This window comes from Lepidochelys olivacea, assembly GCF_965140295.1.
Source record: "Lepidochelys olivacea isolate rLepOli2 genome assembly, chromosome: 19".
NCBI classification, from domain to species: Eukaryota; Metazoa; Chordata; order Testudines; family Cheloniidae; genus Lepidochelys; species Lepidochelys olivacea.
This window is the reverse complement of record NC_140429.1, coordinates 19,415,409-19,435,222: the sequence shown is the minus strand read 5'-3', so window position 1 is coordinate 19,435,222 and position 19,814 is coordinate 19,415,409. Positions and strand designations below refer to the sequence as shown.

The window sequence follows — 19,814 nt, the reverse complement described above, 5'->3', positions numbered from 1 at the left end:
CATATTTCATCTCCTATTTCTATAGAAAACGACTGTCGATTTTGAATGCCTCAAATACAATCAAACAAAAATTATTGGGCTCAGTACAGGGGTAACTGAGTGACGTACAGGAGGTCACACGAGATGGTCTAATGGTCCCTTAAGAACAGAAGAGCGGCCAGACTGGGTCAGACCAATGGTCCATCTCACCCGGTATCCTGTCTCTGACAATGGCCAGTGCCAGACGCTTCAGAGGGAATGCCCCGAACAGGGCAATTCTGAGCGATCCATCCCCTGTCATCCAGTCCCAGCATCTGGCAGTTGGAGGGTTAGTGATACCCAGAGCATGGGATTGTGTCTCTGACCATTGATGGACCTATTCTCCATGAACTTACCTATTTTTTTAACCCAGTTATATATTTGGCCTTCACAACATCCCATTCAATGAGTTCCCACAGCTTAACTGTGCTTTGTGTGAAGAAGTACTTCCTTTAGTTTGTTTTAAACCTGCTGCCTGTTCATTTCATTGGGTGACCCCTAGTTCTTGTGTTATGTCAAGAGGTAAATAAATAACACTTCCAGATTCACTTTCTTCATGATCTCATAGATTTCTACCATATCCTGCTGTAGTCATCTGCTTCCTAAGTTAAACAGTCCCCATCTTTTTAATCTCTCCTCATATGGAAGCTGCTCCAGATCCCTATAATTTTTGTTGCCCTTTTCTGAACCTTTTCAAAGATAGAGTGAATAGAACAGCATGCAGTACATAAAGTGTGGGTGTACCAGGGATGTATACAGTGGCATTATGATATTTTCTGTCTTATTATCTATCCCTTTTCTAATGGTGCCTGACATTGTTAGCTTTTTTTACTGCTGCTGCACAGACGTTTTCAGAGAACTATCTACAATGACTCCAAGATCTCTTTCTTGAGTGGTAACATCTAATTTAGACCCCTTCATTTTGTATGTATAATTGGGATTATGTTTTGCAACGTGAATTACTTTGCATTTATCAACCTTGAATTTCATCTGCCATTTTGTTGCCCAGTTACCCAGTTTTCTGAGATCTCTTTGCAGTCTGCTTTGGACTTAACTACCTTGAGCAATTTTGTATCGTCAGCAAACTTTGGCACCTCACTGTTCACCTGCTTTTCCAGATTGTTTATGAATACCTTGAGAATCATAGATCTCACTACAGATCTTTGTGGAACCCTGCTGCTATTTGCCTCTCTCTAGTGTAAAAACTGACCATTTATTCCTACCCTTTGTTTCTTGTCTTTTAAACCTGTTATTGATTCATGAGAGGACCTTCCCTCTTATCCCATGTCTGCTTACTTTGCTTAAGAGCCTTTGGTGAGGGATCTTGTCAAAGGCTTTCTGAAAGTCCAAGCAGACTGTATTGACTGGAATACCCTTGTCCACATCCTGGTTGACCCCCTCAAAGAATGCTAATAGGTTGGTGAGGCAGGATTTCCCTTTACAAAAGCCACGTTACCTCTCCCCAGCATATTGTGTTCATCTAGGTGTTTGTTAACTCTGTTCTTTACTATAGTTTCAAAAACATTTGCTTGGTAGTGAAGTTAGGTTTAGTGGGGCTAGAATTGCCAGGATCGTCTCTGGAGCCTTTTTTTTTAATGGCATTACTTTAGCCATCCTCCCGTCATCTGGCACAGAGGCTGATTTAAGCGATAGATTACGTACCACAGTTAGTAGTTTTGCATGTTTGTTCCTGCGGGTCCTGGTAACTTCTTATTTTTAATTGATCATTTGTTCCAAAAGCTCCTCTACAGACACCCCAGTCTGCGACAGTTCCTCAGATTTGTCACCTAAAAAGAATGGCTCAGGTCTGGGGATCTCCCCCATGTCCTCTGCAGTGAAGACCGATGCAAAGAATTCATTTAGCTTCTCTGCAACAACCTTCTGTTCCTTGAGTGCTCCTTTAGCACCTCGATCATTCAGTGACCCCACTGACTGTTTGGCAGGCTTCCTGCTTTTGGTGTACTTAAAACCCTCTGGCATTCTGGCCACTGACTCTCTGACTTTTTGAGACCAGAGTCTGATTTTCAGAGGTGCTGGTCATCTGTAACTCCAACCTAAGTCAGTGGGATATATGGGTGCTCAGCACTTCTGAAACCAGGTCTGTAGGGGTCTCAAGCTGGGCACCTAGAATTAGGGGGTCACTTTTGAAATATTTGGTCCAGGATTCTACCCTAGCCAGGAGCACTATGCTTGTCTCTCCTGCTGTAATGCCCAGGTGTCAGGCAGGTTGAAATGCAGTCCAGATCAGTGGTCAGAGTTCATGCAAGAGGTTCAATAGCCAGGAGATCCAATCCAAGGGGAAGATACAGCAAGGCAATTGGTGGGGTTGGGCAAGGCAGCAAAACAGGATGCGTGTGGGCAGCAAGGTCAAGCAAGGACAAACAGCAACTGGAGGGCAATGACTTGTTGCTCAGACAAGGCTAGAAAGGAAGCAGGAAGTTTATATATGGTCACCAGGCAATCAGAGTAATGGGTAGTGATTTTGCACAGTGATTTTATTTAAGGCATGGTAGTCCACATAGAGGATGGGCGCCCAGCTGGGGAAACGGACTGTTGAATAAAATCCTTTTTCAGTTTCTCATGGATATAGTTCTTAAGACCTACCATTTCAGGCTCAGACATGGAGTATATTTGCTTAAATAGTATCTTGGCATTGGGATGCAAATCAATTAGGCAGTTCAACAAAGTTGGATTTCCCAAATGTTTCAGTGCATCACCCAGTCATGGATTGCTTCTACCTTGTGGGACTGCATGTGGACCTCTTTGAGAGACAGTGTGCACCCAAAAAATTCTATGGTAGGTTGTCTGAAGATATATTTTTCCAAGTTTGCATAGATGTGGTGGAGCCTTCCCAATACATTGCACACATGCTGGTCTTGCATGGGTTTATACTTGGAATCAATTAAAATGTTCTCTAGATAGGCAATCACATGGTGGTCCAAAATGTCCCACTAGACATCACTGATGAGGTGCTGTAAAGTGGCAGTTGCTTTGGTAAGGCCAAAAGGCATAACCTGGTATTAAAAGTGGCCATATTGTGTTCAAAACACTGTCTTCCATTTGTTCCCTAACCAGATCCTAACTAGATTATAGGCCCCTGAGATCCTGCTTGGTTAATATTTGGGCAATTCTTACCCAGTCTAGGAGCTCCGGACTCACAGGTAGTGGATATCAATTTCACATGATGATTGTATGCCACACACAGCCTCAAAAGATCCACCTTTTTTTTTTTTTTTACTAACAAGATGGGAACCCAGCTAGGGAGACAGACTATTGGATAAAATCCTTTTTCAGATTCTCATGGATATAGGCTTTAAGAGCTACCATTTCAGGCTCAGACATAGAGTATATTTGCCCAAATAATATCTTGGCATTGGGATGCAAATCTATTGGGCAGTCACAGTGGTGGGGCAAGGTATCTGTGTTCCATTTTTTGAACACGTCTATGAATTCTTGGTATCTCATGGGGAGAGAAATGGCTGACCCTACAAGTAAGGAGGCTTATTCAGCTGCTCAAGCCCGTGTACCCCTCAACATACCTGAAACCCAAATGAGTCTGGCTGGGGATTATGGAACCCTGGGGCCAAAAGGCAGTTGGTTTAGCGGTACTATGAGTTAAACGTCGCAATGTGCTGCCACCAGGAGATACATGGAATCCCCTGGCTGCCAAGTATCACAGGAAAGTGTGGTGACTGCATTAGGCTGAACTGAAGGAGTTCAAGGTGTTTGTGACGGCTTTTCCCCCTTCAAGATGCCACCTGATGTGCTGAGATACTACTGAACTTGCCTGTTCTGCCAGCCTGGACACCCTTTTTACCTTTCTTGCTGAGCCAGGCTATTAAGCCCCCTCCAACACACACACAGGCAGGGCCACACCCAACTTCAGAATGACACAGACACTGAGACCAGCTCTGGGAAGACTCATTTTAAGGGACTTGCCCCAGCGCTCAGGTGTCCACCTCCCTTGGAGTGCAGTTCCAAAGGTATATTATGAAACCCGCCTCCTCCCTCAATGTGGAGGCACAAATGGGATTATATTATAAACAAGAAATAAAGTTTATTAACTACAAAAGGTGAATCTTAAGTGGTTAAAGAGATAGCTAATAGAACAAATCAGATTACTAAGCAAATAAAGCAAAACACGCCAACTAAGCTTGTTTCATTAAAGAAATTGGTTACAAATAGTAATTTCTCACTCTAGATATTGTTGCAGGCAGATTACAGAAAGTCTGGAAAGGCAGCTGCACTGGTCTTCAGCTTGAGACCTCAGGTATTACTACTCACAAGCTAGATGCCCTTCCAGCTTGGGCTCAACCCTTCTTCCCCAAGTTCAGTTCTTGCTTCCAGGTGTTTTTCAGTGTCTCTTTGGGTGGGGAGGCAGAGAAGAATCACAATGATGTCACTCCCCTGTCTTATATCACTCTTGTATAAGGCAGGAACCTTTTGTCTTCCAGTAGAAAAACACCGGCAATCCAAAAGGTGAGGAGGGGTATACAGTACCAGGTGATTTGGACCTATGTCTCTGCATGGCTGTAGCAGCCATTGCTCGTAGGCTGTCTTGAGCAGCCACAGGAAGACTACGCTCTTTTAGAGTCCATTGTCTTTGCTAATGGGCCATTAGCACTGTCTGGCTTTCTCATTGTTGTACATGAAGGGCTAGTTGGGGGTGACACCCAAAGTAACCCATTTGAAATACAGATACATAGGCAAATATTCCTAACTTCAGGTAGAGAAATGATACAAGCATATAACATGGATACTCACATTCAGTAAATCATAACCTTTCCAATGATATCTTACATGAGCCCTCTTGCATAAAGAACATCTCAATTCTGTCAGACCCATATCATAAGCATATTTTCATAAAGAATATGGAGTCTAATGTCACAGTAAGAAAAGGAGTACTTGTGGCACCTTAGAGACTAACCAATTTATTAGAGCATAAGCTTTCGTGAGCTACAGCTCACTTCCTCAGATGCATATCGTGGAAACTGCAGCAGGCTTTATATATACACAGAGAATATGAAACAATACCTCCTCCTACCCCACTGTCCTGCTGGTAATAGCTTATCTAAAGTGATCATCAGGTGGGCCATTTCCAGCACAAATCCAGGTTTTCTCACCCTCCACCCCCCCACACAAATTCACTCTCCTGCTGGTGATAGCCCATCCAAAGTGACAACTCTTTACACAATGTGCATGACAATCAAGTTGGGCTATTTCCTGCACAAATCCAGGTTTTCTCACATCCCCCCCACCCCCATACACACACAAACTCACTCTCCTGCTGGTAATAGCTCATCCAAACTGACCACTCTTCAAGTTTAAATCCAAGTTAAACCAGAACATCTGGGGGCGGGGTAGGAAAAACAAGAGGAAACAGGCTACCTTGCATAATGACTTAGCCACTCCCAGTCTCTATTTAAGCCTAAATTAATAGTATCCAATTTGCAAATGAATTCCAATTCAGCAGTTTCTCGCTGGAGTCTGGATTTGAAGTTTTTTTGTTTTAAGATAGCGACCTTCATGTCTGTGATTGCGTGACCAGAGAGATTGAAGAGTTCTCCGACTGGTTTATGAATGTTATAATTCTTGACATCTGATTTGGACACTAAACTTTCTAAACTACTACATGCTACAAGGGGCCACAGCAATGGTTCCCTCAACCCACCTAGCAATATTGTTAACCTATCCAACTATACTCTCAGCCCAGCAGAAGCAGCTGTTCTATCTCGGGGCCTCTCCTTCTGCCCCTCCACCCCCACGAACATGATACAGTTCTGTGGTGACCTAGAATCCTATTTTCGACGTCTCTGACTCAAGGAATATTTCCAAAATACCTCTGAACAGCATACTAATCCACAGAGTTCTCCCTACCAACACTACAGAAAGAGGGATTCTAGGTGGACTCCTCCTGAAGGTCGAAACAGCAGACTGGACTTCTACATAGACTGCTTCCGCCGACGTGCACGGGCTGAAATTGTGGAAAAGCAGCATCACTTGCCCCATAACCTCAGCCATGCGGAACGCAATGCCATCCACAGCCTCAGAAACAACTCTGACATCATAATCAAAAAGGCTGATAAAGGAGGTGCTGTTGTCATCATGAATAGGTCGGAATATGAACCTATGAACCTCGGCAGCTCTCCAACACAAGTTTCTACAAGGCATTACTCTATGATCCCACTGAGAGTTACCAAAAGCAACTACAGCATTTGCTCAAGAAACTTCCTGAAAAAGCACAAGATCAAATCCGCACAGACACACCCCTGGAACCCCGACCTGGGATATTCTATCTACTACCCAAGATCCATAAACCTGGAAATCCTGGGCGCCCCATCATCTCAGGCATTGGCACCCTGACAGCAGGATTGTCTGGCTATGTAGACTCCCTCCTCAGGCCCTACGCTACCAGCACTCCCAGCTACCTTCGAGACACCACTGACTTCCTGAGGAAACTTCAATCCATCGGTGATCTTCCTGATAACACCATCCTGGCCACTATGGATGTAGAAGCCCTCTACACCAACATTCCACACAAAGATGGACTACAAGCCGTCAAGAACACTATCCCCGATAATGTCACGGCTAACCTGGTAGCTGAACTTTGTGACTTTGTCCTTACCCATAACTACTTCACATTTGGGGACAATGTATACCTTCAGATCAGCGGCACTGCTATGGGTACCCGCATGGCCCCACAGTATGCCAACATTTTTATGGCTGATTTAAAACAACGCTTCCTCAGCTCTCGTCCCCTAAAGCCCCTACTCTACTTGTGCTATATTGATGACATCTTCATCATCTGGACCCATGGAAAAGAAGCCCTTGAGGAATTCCACCATGATTTCAACAATTTCCATCCCACCACCAACCTCAGCCTGGTCCAGTCCACACAAGAGATCCACTTCCTGGACACTACAATGCTAATAAACAATGGTCACATAAACACCACCCTATACCGAAAACCTACTGACCGCTATTCCTACCTGCATGCCTCCAGCTTTCACCCTGACCACACCACACGATCCATCGTCTACAGCCAAGCTCTGCGATACAACCGCATTTGCTCCAACCCCTCAGACAGAGACAAACACCTACAAGATCTCTGTCAAGCTTTCTTACAACTACAATACCCACCTGCAGAAGTAAAGAAACAGATTGATAGAGCCAGAAGAGTTCCCAGAAGTTACCTACTACAGGACAGGCCTAACAAAGAAAATAACAGAACGCCACTAGCCGTCACCTTCAGCCCCCAACTAAAACCCCTCCAACGCATTATTAAGGATCTACAACCTATCCTAAAGGATGACCCAACACTCTCACAAATCTTGGGAGACAGGCCAGTCCTTGCCTACAGACAGCCCCGCAACCTGAAGCAAATACTCACCAACAACCACATACCACACAACAGAACCACTAACCCAGGAACTTATCCTTGCAACAAAGCCCGCTGCCAATTGTGCCCACATATCTATTCAGGGGACACCATCACAGGGCCTAATAACATCAGCCACACTATCAGAGGCTCGTTCACCTGCACATCCACCAATGTGATATATGCCATCATGTGCCAGCAATGCCCCTCTGCCATATACATTGGTCAAACTGGACAGTCTCTACGTAAAAGAATAAATGGACACAAATCAGATGTCAAGAATTATAACATTCATAAACCAGTCGGAGAACACTTCAATCTCTCTGGTCACGCAATCACAGACATGAAGGTCGCTATCTTAAAACAAAAAAACTTCAAATCCAGACTCCAGCGAGAAACTGCTGAATTGGAATTCATTTGCAAATTGGATACTATTAATTTAGGCTTAAATAGAGACTGGGAGTGGCTAAGTCATTATGCAAGGTAGCCTGTTTCCTCTTGTTTTTCCTACCCCCCCTCCCCCAGATGTTCTGGTTTAACTTGGATTTAAACTTGAAGAGTGGTCAGTTTGGATGAGCTATTACCAGCAGGAGAGTGAGTTTGTGTGTGTATGGGGGTGGGGGGGATGTGAGAAAACCTGGATTTGTGCAGGAAATAGCCCAACTTGATTGTCATGCACATTGTGTAAAGAGTTGTCACTTTGGATGGGCTATCACCAGCAGGAGAGTGAATTTGTGTGGGGGGGTGGAGGGTGAGAAAACCTGGATTTGTGCTGGAAATGGCCCACCTGATGATCACTTTAGATAAGCTATTACCAGCAGGACAGTGGGGTAGGAGGAGGTATTGTTTCATATTCTCTGTGTATATATAAAGCCTGCTGCAGTTTCCACGATATGCATCTGAGGAAGTGAGCTGTAGCTCACGAAAGCTTATGCTCTAATAAATTGGTTAGTCTCTAAGGTGCCACAAGTACTCCTTTTCTTTTTGCGAATACAGACTAACACGGCTGTTACTCTGAAATAATGTCACAGTGTTCCCCATGTACAGTTTCCAGAACAATGGCTTCCTGACTGACAGGATCAGAGGCAATCAGTGAGTCATCAGCTCTCTCAGCCAGCTCAGGGGTGGTCTTGGACTGTACAAGGAGACCAAGTGCTTGGGCTACAGTGGCATCCATGAAATGAGCCCTTGCCCAGGTCAGTCAAAGCCCATTGGAGGGGAAAAGCTTGTCTGGAGCCCTGAAATTGGAATTGTGGGAGCTGTAAATGAGGGGATGATTTTGAGGAGGCGGGGCAGATCTCTGGAAGGGCTTGGTGAGTGGGGTCTCCTATATTACCTAGGCTCCACCCTCTGACCAAGGGTAGGCAGGGGCATTTTTCTGAAGCCATGTGATTTGGGGCTTTGGCTGAACAGACAAATGCCACATGGCCCATGGTGCCACAGTAAAGGGCAACTAAAACGATTAGGGGTTTGGAACGGTCCCATATGAGGAGAGATTAAAGAGGCTAGGACTTTTCAGCTTGGAAAAGAGGAGACTAAGGTAGGATATGATAGAGGTATATGAAATCATGAGTGGTGTGGAGAAAGTGAATAAGGAAAAGTTATTTACTTGTTCACATAATATAAGAACAAGGGGCCACCAAATGAAATTAATGGGCAGCAGGTTTAAAACAAATAAAAGGAAGTTCTTCTTCACTCAGTGCACAGTCAACCTGTGGAACTCCTTGCCTGAGGAGGTTGTGAAGGCTGGGGCTATAACAGGGTTTAAAAGAGAACTGGGTAAATTCATGGAGGGTAAGTCCATTAATGGCTATTAGCTAGGATGAACAAGGAATGGTGTCCCTAGCCTCTGTTTGTCAGAAGGTGGAGATGGATAGCAGGAGAGAGATCAGTAGTCATTATCTATTCGGTTCACTCCCTCTGGGGCACCTGGCATTAGCCACTGTCGGTAGACAGGATACTGGGCTGGATGGACCTTTTGGTCTGACCCAGTATGGCCATTCTTATGTTCTCAATTTTATTTTATTCTGGCATTGGATAACCTATAAGTAGAGCTCTTACACACAGAGGCTGAGTGATGGACACTCTCAGGACAATAGTATCAGTAAATATGAATATTGCTTGTTTGGATGGGAGTGTTACGAGTCTGAGAGGGGTAGAGGGGTGTGTGTGTGTGTGTAGCTAGCCTCTGCTGTTCACTAGTTTATTTCTATTGCTCCATATGTTCAGACAGGGTAAAATGTTCAAAAACCCCTAAGTGAGTCATTTGCAAAAGTGACGTGGGCTTGTCTACATGGGAAGGTTTTGCAGCATCTTTGTTTTGTTTATTAACTAATCTGAAGTAGTTGCATCTACACAGCTGGCTTCATACTACTTATCTGTGAGTCGGTGCATCCAAGCAGCATGGAGTTTTTTTCAAGTAAGCACTCAGCATTCTAGATCGGTATCCCTTGGGGCACTGTCCCACTACTGGGCTCTGTGCACTGTGGGATTTTTCTTGTGATGTACTGTGGGATGCCTGTCGGAAGCCACCAGCATTCTGGCACCTGGGGTCACAGTAGCAAATTCCCATGATTCCTATGCTCGTATCCCATGATTCACTTGTCTTTTGTGAGCCAGGGCCATTTTCAAGCTGCTGTCAGTTGTCATGGAGGAAATACAGCTTCATGCTGAGACCCTGATAATCACTAATATTCAGGGGCTGCTGCACAAGCACGTGCAGTTGCACAGCCAGGTGGCTTGGGCTTTGGATCCCAGCCACCGCCCAGCTGAGCTGATCAGGGTAGGGGAGGAAGAGGAGAATGAAACTGAGCAGCTACTTGTGGATGAATTTTTCCAGAAGCAGCTTCATCGAGGGGAGTGCTATTTCTGGGCTCAGGACACCACCACTTACCAGAGGGAAAGGACAATGCTCATGACCTGGGGTGACCAGCCCTGCAGCAGAATTTGACAAGAGGCCACTTTCCTAGAGATCTATGCAGAGCTCACCAAGGAGCTGCAGCAAGAGAACCCCTACATGAGAACTCCCCTCAGCTTGGACAAGCATGTGTCTTTCACCTTTGGGACGCTCGCCATCCCTGGTTGCTACCTGTCAGTAACTAGCCAGTTTGGTAGATCACCTGTCAGGGTGCTGTGATGGAGCGCTGTGCTGCTACAAAGAGGGTGTAGATGCTCCAGGTGATAAAGCTGGGCAATACACTGGAGATTACTAATGGGCACATCTCCATGGTGCTCCAAAGGCTGGTTGATCACTGTGGCAGGTTCACCAATATTAAGTGGGGTGGTCTGGAAAGGTCCATGATGCCACGATCTTTCAAAACTCAGACGTGCTTTATTTAATGAAAAGTGGAAATTTTGCTTCCACGATTGCTATGAACATTAATGGTGTTGTGATTCCTCATCATTGTGGGAGAACAGCAAGACAAGGACACTGGACTACAGAAAGGCAGATTTCAAGCGACTCAGAGAAATAGTAGGCCAGGTCCCATGGAAAGATCAATTAGGAAGAAGAGGAGTCAAAGGGAGCTGGCCATTCCGAAAAGATGTAATACTCAAGGCTCAGCATCAGGCTATTCATGTGCAGAGGAAAAATAAGAAGAGCCACAGGAGGCCAATGTGGCTGCACGGGGAGCTTTTTAGCTGTCTAACAAGCAAGCGGTTTCCATCCAGGGAAGTATACATGGGAATAGAACGAGCGTGGAGGGACAAAATCAGGAAAGCCAAGGCAAAGAATTAGTTACAACTGGCAAGAAATGTTAGAGACAACAGGAAGGGGTCCTACAAATATGTCAGACAAAAAAGAAAGATCGTGGACAGTGTGTGTCCACTACTCAGTGGAGAAGTTGAGCTGGTAACGGAAGATGATAGGAAGGCAGAGCTGCTCACTGCCAACTTTGCTTCAGTCTTCTCCCAAAAAATAACATGTGACCAGACGACTAGCGAAGTTACCATAGACAATAAAGGGGAAGGGATGCAGATCGGGGTAAGTAAAGAACATGTCAAATATCTTCCGATCAATTTGAATGAACTCTAATCAGCGGGGCTGGATGCTATTTACCCCAGGGTACTGAAGGAATTAGCTGAAGAAATCTCAGAGCCACTAGCAATAATATTTACAAACTCATGGATGACAGGAGAGGTCCTGGAAGCCTGGTGAAGGGCTAACGTAGTGCCCATCACCTTTAAAAAGGGGGAAAAGGAGGAGCCAGGGAACTACAGGCCAGTCAGACTGACCTCAGGACCTGGGAAGTTACTAAAGCAATGTAGAAAACACTCAGTTTGCAAATATCTGGAGGATGAAGGGCTGATCACTAGCAGCCAGCCTGGATTTACCACGAACAAATTATGCCAAACCAGCTTGATTTCCTTCTTTGACAGGGAGACTGATTTGGTGGATGGGGGAATGCAGTGGATATAACATACTGGACTTCCCACATGCTATTCTGATAAGTAAGCTGGAGAAATGCGGGCTTGGCGGAACTACCATTAAGTGGATACATAACGGGTTAAACTACTGCAAACAAAGAGTCTCTATTAATGGAATGATGTCAGACTGGAGAGAGGTATTATGTGGGGTTCCACGGGGATCTGTTCTGGGTCTGGAATTAATACAGAGCGCACTGATCGAATCTGCAAATGACACAAAACTAAGGGGGGTGGCCAATACTTTGGAGGACAGAGCTAAAATTCAGAAGGATTTTGATACATTGGAGAACTGGTCTATAGACGACAAAAATGAAATTCAACAAAGACCAGTGTAAAGTGCTCCACTTAGGGAAGAAAAACCCAAATGCACGACAGAATGGAGGAAGGATCTGGGAGATACGATGGATCACAACCTCAACGTAAGTCAGCAATGCCGTGCTATTGCAAAAAGAGCAAATGTAAGTTTAGGCTGCATTAGCAGATGCACATCATGCAAGTCACAGGACGTGATGGTACCGCTTTGCTCAGCGCAGTTAGGTCTCAGCTGGAGTACGGTGTCCAGTTTTGGTCACCAATGTATAGACAGGATGCAGAGAAACTGGAAACGATCCAAAGGCAAGTGACAAAGATGATCAAAGGGATGGAATCCAAGTCATATGAGCAAAGGCTGAAGTGACTGGGTATATTTAGTTTGGAAGAGGAGATTAAGGAGGGATATGGTTGCCGTCTTCAGATATTTGAAAGGTTCCCATAAAAAAAGATGGAGAAAAGTTGTTCTCTTTTGCCATATATGGCAGGACAGGAGGCAATGGGTTCAAACTACAGCATAGCAGATTTAGATGAAATCTCAGGATAAACTTCCTAACTGAAAGAACAGTAGGACAATGGAACAGATGCCTAGGGAGGTGATGGAAGCTCCTCCACCGGAGGTTTGCAAATGGAGGCTGGATAGCCTCCTGGCGTGGATGGTTCAGGCAGGGGGTTAGATGAAATGACCCTTGTGGTCTCTTCTAACCCTATGGTTCTATGAGACCCAGCTTACTCTCAGCTTTCCTGTCTTATGAAGCTTTTACTACGTACGTGGACAGGAGAAAGGAGCTGTTCAACTGTACCCTGAGTAGCTGCAGAATGACAGTGGAGTGGGCATTTGGAAGGCTGAAAGGGAGATGGCATTGTCTCATGATGAGACGGAAGGCTTTTGTGCAGAATCTGCATCATGTGATCACTGTGTGCTGTGTTTTGCACAACATCTGCGAGACCAGGGACAGCGCCTCCCCAATGGGTGGGAGCAGAGGTGCAGAGACTTTCAGAATGCTATGAACATGTTCAGAGAAGCGGAACATATACAAGGCAAACTTAAAACCAGTGGAACATAAACCACAACATGAAACAGTGCAAGCTTTACGGAACACATCAGTGCAGATGAGGCAGGCTTGCCTAAGGTACAGAGTGCACGTTTGTGCTCCTCTGGTCACAGATGTATAGGTGCAGGACTTTTTCATGTTGCCCCTTGTCTTGGGGTATAGAATGGCCAGGGCAGAACTAATCAGCTATAGCTGCAGGAGTGAAGCTGGGCTGAATGAGTGAAGGTGTTCTCTGTGCTTATGGTCTTGGTGTGTGGAGTGGGAAGGGATGTGCCTGTGGCTGCAACTTGGGGAAGTGTACTGCTGCTCCCCATATATGTTGCTCCCCATGGGCTACAGAAGATGGCTGGGTTGAGGAGCTGGGCAGGAACATTAAACCAGAATATTTTCCAACAGGACTGTCTGCTTCTGCATCAACTCCAACATCTGTTTCTGCATGTCTCTGTCTTTCTCAGTGCTGCCCTATGTCAACTTTCTGTCTCTATCTCTGCAAGGAGACCTTCCCTTCACTCCTCTGTCTTCTTATCCCTTTTCTGGGATGCAGACACAAGGTCCCCAGACATCTCATTTTGTGTCTTCCTTTTCTTGACCTGCAGATTAGCCAGGCATTGCGGGGTTGATAATGCTCCTGCCAGGGGGTGGGAGTGCACAGCATGTCATGTGTAGGAGCTGGGAGAGCGGAGATGCAGAACAAAGTCATTGTATTGGTCCAGGTCTCCATGGCAATAATGATAACATATTGCTTCTTCCTCAATTTTGGAACACCATTAGTCGCTTTCCAGTTTGGGATGAGCTGGGAGATGGTAAGGAAGTGGAAGTTTTCTACCTTACTACTCCTCTGCACAGGAACACTGTACCAATCCAGGATTGGTGGTGGGCTTAGGGTTGGGGTGTGGGTGGGAGTGGGGGGGGGCGCAGGGGGCGGGGTAATAATTGCATGTGCACCTCTGCAGGCTGTCCTTTTTTTGGAGGCTAAGAGGCAGAGAAGGGGCATATTCAAAAAAGATGCTGGGCAGACCAGAAAGCTAGGCAGTGATGTCACCCACCAGTCCTGCAACAGCTCTGGAAGGACCATTCTGGAGAGTTACATCACCTATCCAGGCAGCCCTGCTTTGCCTTGCCATGTCTGTGCCAAGATAGAGCACTACTTCGCCTTAATTCCTCCTTTATAACATCTGCAGATCAGCATAAATAACAGGTTTCAGAGTAACAGCCGTGTGCAGTTATTGTTCTGAACCCAAGGGGTTAACAATGCAAAGAGTCTGCTTAAAAGACACTGAGTGCCTTCTAATCTCTATGCATTTTGAAATATCTCACTTTGGGAAACGTTTAGCTAAGGAAGCTGAAATCTCAGACCATTCTCAAATGGGAAGAAGCAAAGTACTTTTGATACTGTATTTTCTCTTTCTCTATCTGCCTTTTCCATACACATGTGTGCATCACCCTGGGATTGATTTTTAACCCCTGTGGCGTTGCCAGCTTGAGTATGTGTATGTGTGTGGGGGGGGTAGGGTGACCAGATAACAAGAGTAAAAAATCAAGACGGGGGTGGGGGGTAATAGGAGCCTATATAAGAAAAAGCCCCCAAAATTGGGACTCTCCCTATAAAATCGGGACAACTGGTCACCCTAGCGGGGGGAGTGGTGGATTATTGGGAGGGAGAAGGAATGTTTTGATACTTCAGAGAAATAAACGCTGTACAGCTTAAATCCTACCGTCACAGTCGAGCACGTGGGGTGGCAGCGGTTGTCCGGGAGTGGGAGGGAAAGGGGAATGGGGTGTCAGTGTGGCCAGTGGATGTGGGATTTGATATTTCAGAAAAATAAGTGTTGTAGAGCTTAAAGTCTCTGGCACAGATGCCATTTTGAGCATGTGTGTGTCAGGATGGGTGTGGGGGAGACAAAAGCCAGTATGGCTCTTTGCCCACATCTGCCCCAAATGACAGTGGCCATTGGGCTCCCAGAGGCATAGGTGCTGGAACCAGGTGTACTGGGGTTGCTGCTGCACCCCCGGCTTGAAGTGGTTTCCATTACATACAGGGTTTACAGTTTGGTTCATTGGCTCTTAGCACCCCCACGATACAAATTGTTCCAGGGCCTCTGCCCAGAGGAGAGGTTATTTAACACCCTGTATGGTCCTGGTCCTGGTCCTGCTTTGAGCAGGGGGTTGGACTAGATGACCTCCTGAGGTCCCTTCCAACCCTGATATTCTATGATTCTATGGTTGTATTATAACACAGAACATACTACTTCCAGGCTATGCTCCCCGCCCCAGCACTGTCAGGCTGGCCATCGGCTTGGGTCTGGGCATTCATCTCTAACACGGCATTTTCCTTGGGGTCTGCCTGGGCCACTTGTGTGGGGAAGAGATCCTGGCTTTCCAGGGAAACCTCCTCCTTATCGGGGTCCTGGATGGGGTCCAGGTCTCTTGGGAGCCTTCGGTGCTGTCCACAAAATACTGGGGTTTGGTGGTCACCTCCTTGGCAAAACTCTAGTCTGGGTCTTGCTCTGTGACAGTGGGGCAGGTGCTGGGAGTGTGGCTGGAGGGTCTAGTGCTGTCCTTGTTTCTATAATTCTTCCACAACTCCTTTCCTTTTTTGTGACACTGGAGCTTGTCTCCAGAATGCCCCCTCTCCCTTCGCTAGATGCTCATATGGCTTGGCACTGTGGTGGCTGCTGTTAAAGCAGGACTGATCTGTCTCCTATCACAGGTTTCAGGGGAATCCATGGTCTCTGCACAGCTCCACATGGAAGCATGAGGCCTGACTGCTGTAATAGTGAGAAGGGCATTCGACTCCAGAGTGTGTAACTGCAAATGGGGCATACCTGGCTGTGTACCAGTATCTAAATGGGGAGGTGATATCCAGTCAACTTGACCCCAGCATAGTGGCACACAGGTAAATAGACAGATCCATCCAGGTGTGCAGCAATGCAGCGTGGGAGAGCAATGGGAGGACTAAATTAATCCAAAATGCAGGCACATCCACGTGAACCTTTTTCTACACAAACTCATCCCGAGAGAGACTTAATCTATGTTCAAAGTGGGTTAGGCAAGTCTCTAAAAGTTGCCAGATAATGTGAAAAAAGATTTGTATTGTATGGCCAAGGGGCATTTTAAACCAAACCACCAGACAAGTGGATGTGACAAAACATCCCCCTGCAGAGCATCTCTTAAGCACTTAGTGTCTAATTCTCATTGAAAGTCAAAGGGGCTATTGAGCCTAAATCACTTACGGGCTTTTGAAAACATTACCCATTAGCTCCTGCCAAGGAGGATGTGATTGTCATAAGCAATGGCTCCCGTATTCTCATCTCCCAAACAATCCTTCCTCCTCTGTGGTCAGTGAATGCCCCATAGTGCCCCCTGTCCAAAAGAAAAGGAGGACTTGTGGCACCTTAGAGACTAACATATTTATTAGAGCATAAGCTTTCATGAGCTGCATCCGATGAAGTGAGCTGTAGCTCACAAAAGCTTACCTTCAGATAAATTTGTTAGTCTCTAAGTCTGCTACTCTGAAACCTGTCCAAAAGAGGGTGAGAAGAGGCAGGCACTAGCTGCTTGGCCTATGTTAGCCACTAGGGGGTAGCGCAGGTTTAGATTTACAACAACAAAAGCATTTTGGAATGGTTTAAAATAAAATAAAAAATCGTCAGGAAAGCAGAGCTGGGACGTGTGAAGTGAAGCTGTTCTTGCTCCCTGAATAGAGGAGAAACCTCAATGCCCTGAAATCTGCATCAGTGTCAGATGGGTCCCATCTGGTGCCAGGAACAAACAATATCGGTGAAACTTGCAGGATGGGAGTGGGGATTGTTGCCTGCAAAGCAGGACTCAGAAAGGGACTGAGCGGCCATGGTGGAGAGCAGCTCCCAGTGCCACGCGGGGGCTAAGTATATTAACCAGGGGAGGTCACTGAGAAGTAGGGAAGCCGGATCCTCCGGATCCGGCATTGCTGCAACCATTACAGTGTAGTGTGTCCGGCTCTGGGGAGCATCTATCTGTTTAGTTTACTTAAGAGGTGATTTATATTGTAGGGCTCTTTAACTTAGCAGACAAAGGCAAAACAAGATCCAGTAGATGAAAGTTGAAGACAGCAAAGTTCAGACTGCAAATACCAGACACATTTTTAACAGTGAGGGAAATTAACAGGGCTGGCTGGAAAACAAAACTATTCCATTTCACAAACAATTTAACCAAGACCTTTGGGAAATCTTTTTTTCGGGGAGGTGTGGCGGGGAGGGGGTGGAGAAAGAGAGAGAGAGAAACTGACCCACATTCAGTAGGCCGGTGGCACAGGTTGGCTGTGGAGACCCATTTGAAGTCCTTACTCTGCCTGCTGCCATGCACATCCCAAGGACTGTCCTAATCAGCAGGCTGCAGAGTCAGTCTCTCTCTCTCTGCCCTAAAGAATATTTAATTATTTATACAAAGTGGATCAGCTCCAGCTCCCACATAAGAGATTGAAAGACTGACTATAGCCCGCTGAGCCCTAACCTCTTAGACTCAGAGACTTTAACGTCAGAAGGAACCATTGCGATCATCTCGTCTGACCTGCACCTGGCAAACCACAGAACCTGGCCTACCCGCTCCTGTAACAGACCCAGAACCTCTGGCTGAGTTACTGACGTCCTCAAATCATTGTCAAAAGACTTCAAGTTACAGAGACTCCACCATTTACACTAGTTTAAACCAGTGAGTGACCCATGCCCCATGCTGCAGAGGAAGAGGAAATAATCCCAGGGTCTCTGCCAATTTGACGTGGGGGAAATTCCTTCCTGGCCCCAGATATGGCGATCAGTTAGACCCTGAGCATGTGGACAAGACTCACCAGCCAGACAGGTGGAAAAAATTCTCTGTAGTCACTCAGAGCCCACCCCATCTAATGTCCCGTCACCAGTCATTGGTGATATTTGTTGCTAGACCTGCCAGAGAGACTGACTGCAGCCTGCTGATGAGGACACTCATGTCAATTAGGCAGTCCCTCCCTCTTGGCTATTCTGGTGTGGGTCCCATCTCTCTCTGACCAAAATTTTTATACCAGACCTTAGAAACCTTCCTGACAACATTTCCAACCAACATTTCCAATCTGCTTCCATGAAACATTCTGGTTTTGAAAAAAACGCATTTTTTGATGGAAAAAGTTTTGTTGACAAGTTTTTGACCAGCGTTATCGATTAACAATTGGAAACGATTACCAAGGGATGGGGTAAAATGTTTATCCCTGGGTGGCTTTAAATCCAGGTCAATGTCTTCTAAAAGATCTGCTCGTGCTTCATCAGACGTTCCGGCTGGATGCAGGAATCCTTGGGTGGGGTCCCCTGTGCCTTAATCTCCCCAGGGACTTTTCCTGAGAGGGGAAAGCTAGGCCACTAAATTCTCCTTACACATTCACATCCCTGCGTGGGCCCTCTGAGCACAGACCGGCTGGCAGCCCTGTGCCCTCCCCGCTCTCCCAGGGGAGTCCCCGCAGTCAGACCCCGGTCCAGGGCGCTCCGGGGCCACCCCATCCCCGGGACCGCACCGCGTGCAGGCACTTACCCGCTGGTTCTCCGGGCCCCCTGCTCTCTCCCGCCGCAGTAGCCCGCGGAGCGCCGGGGCCGCCAGCCGAGGAGCGGGCGCTCTGCTGCTCCCGGAGCCGCTCGGCCCGGCGGCCCCGGCTCCAGCGTGCGGGACGCTCCTCCGGCCCCGCGCAGCCCGCCGGCGCCCAGCGGCAGCCCAGCGCCAGTCCCTGCAAAGGCCGGCGAGGGGGTCTCGGGGATGCCGCCTGGGTCCGCCCTGGGCCCGCCCAGCCCAGCTCCTTTGCCCGGAGGCGTCCCCAGCTGCGGGGTCTTGGCAGCTCCTGCCCTTGCCCGGGACGCAAGGGAGCGGCGCGCTGCGCGGGGAGCTGCCTCCGCTCCTCCGGGTCTCCCTGGGGTTCGGGCCACGAGGCGAAAGCTGCAGCCGGGCGCCCTGCCCCAGCCTCTCCCCTTGCGCCCAGCTCCAGCGCCCGAGGCGGCCCGGCCCGTGTCAGCACCGCTCCCGGCACCCGCAGCGAGCTGCAGCCGGTCCCTCCGGGCCCCCGCCCTGCGACTTGCGCTGCCTGCAGTCCGGCCCGCCGGGCATCCGCGTTGGGGGCCGGATACAGCAGGGGACGGCAGGGGCCAGGCTCGGTCTCTAGTTTATGGTACAATTTCTGGGCTCGTGGTGAGCAGCCTTAGGTGGGATCCGGATGCTGGAGCCGAGTGTTCGCAGCACAGTTGCGCCTCGGGCTCTGGGGTCCTATCGGTGCCCCGGGCAGAGCCAGCCGGTGGCTGTCGGTGCTGCTTGGAGAAAGGCAGGGTCAGCGCTGCGGCAACTCACTGTCTTCGTGCCACTCTGTCCCTGAGGTAGAAGAACACGGTGAGGGGAGAGCCCAGCTGCGAAACTGAGCCTTGGTTTATCGTGTAACTGTGAAAGTGTGCCTGTGTTCTAAGACTTGAAGAGTGTGAGTAGCAGCTAATAAAGGACATGCCTGATGAGGTGCCAGAGATATCTACTGAATCCCCATCTACACACCAAGATAAAAGAAATACTGTTACTTTCTAAGACAGCCCCGGAACCGAAATGGGTTACAAAGGCAACAAAAATATGCAGAAAGAAGGGGAGTCCTTGCG

General features: G+C 47.4%; 1 protein-coding gene across 4 annotated transcripts in view; it reads right to left on the bottom strand.

The window, feature by feature from the left end:
- The window catches only part of HTR1D (5-hydroxytryptamine receptor 1D), a 34,701-nt gene extending 15,104 nt beyond the window's left edge, over nt 1–19,597 (bottom strand). For all 4 annotated transcript variants that reach the window (XM_084652500.1, XM_084652501.1, XM_084652502.1 and 1 more), the window contains exon 1: nt 18,721–19,597. The gene's annotated coding sequence lies outside the window, so the exon portion shown is untranslated. The remainder of the gene's footprint in view (nt 1–18,720) is intronic.
- Nucleotides 19,598–19,814: the final 217 nt, after the last annotated feature.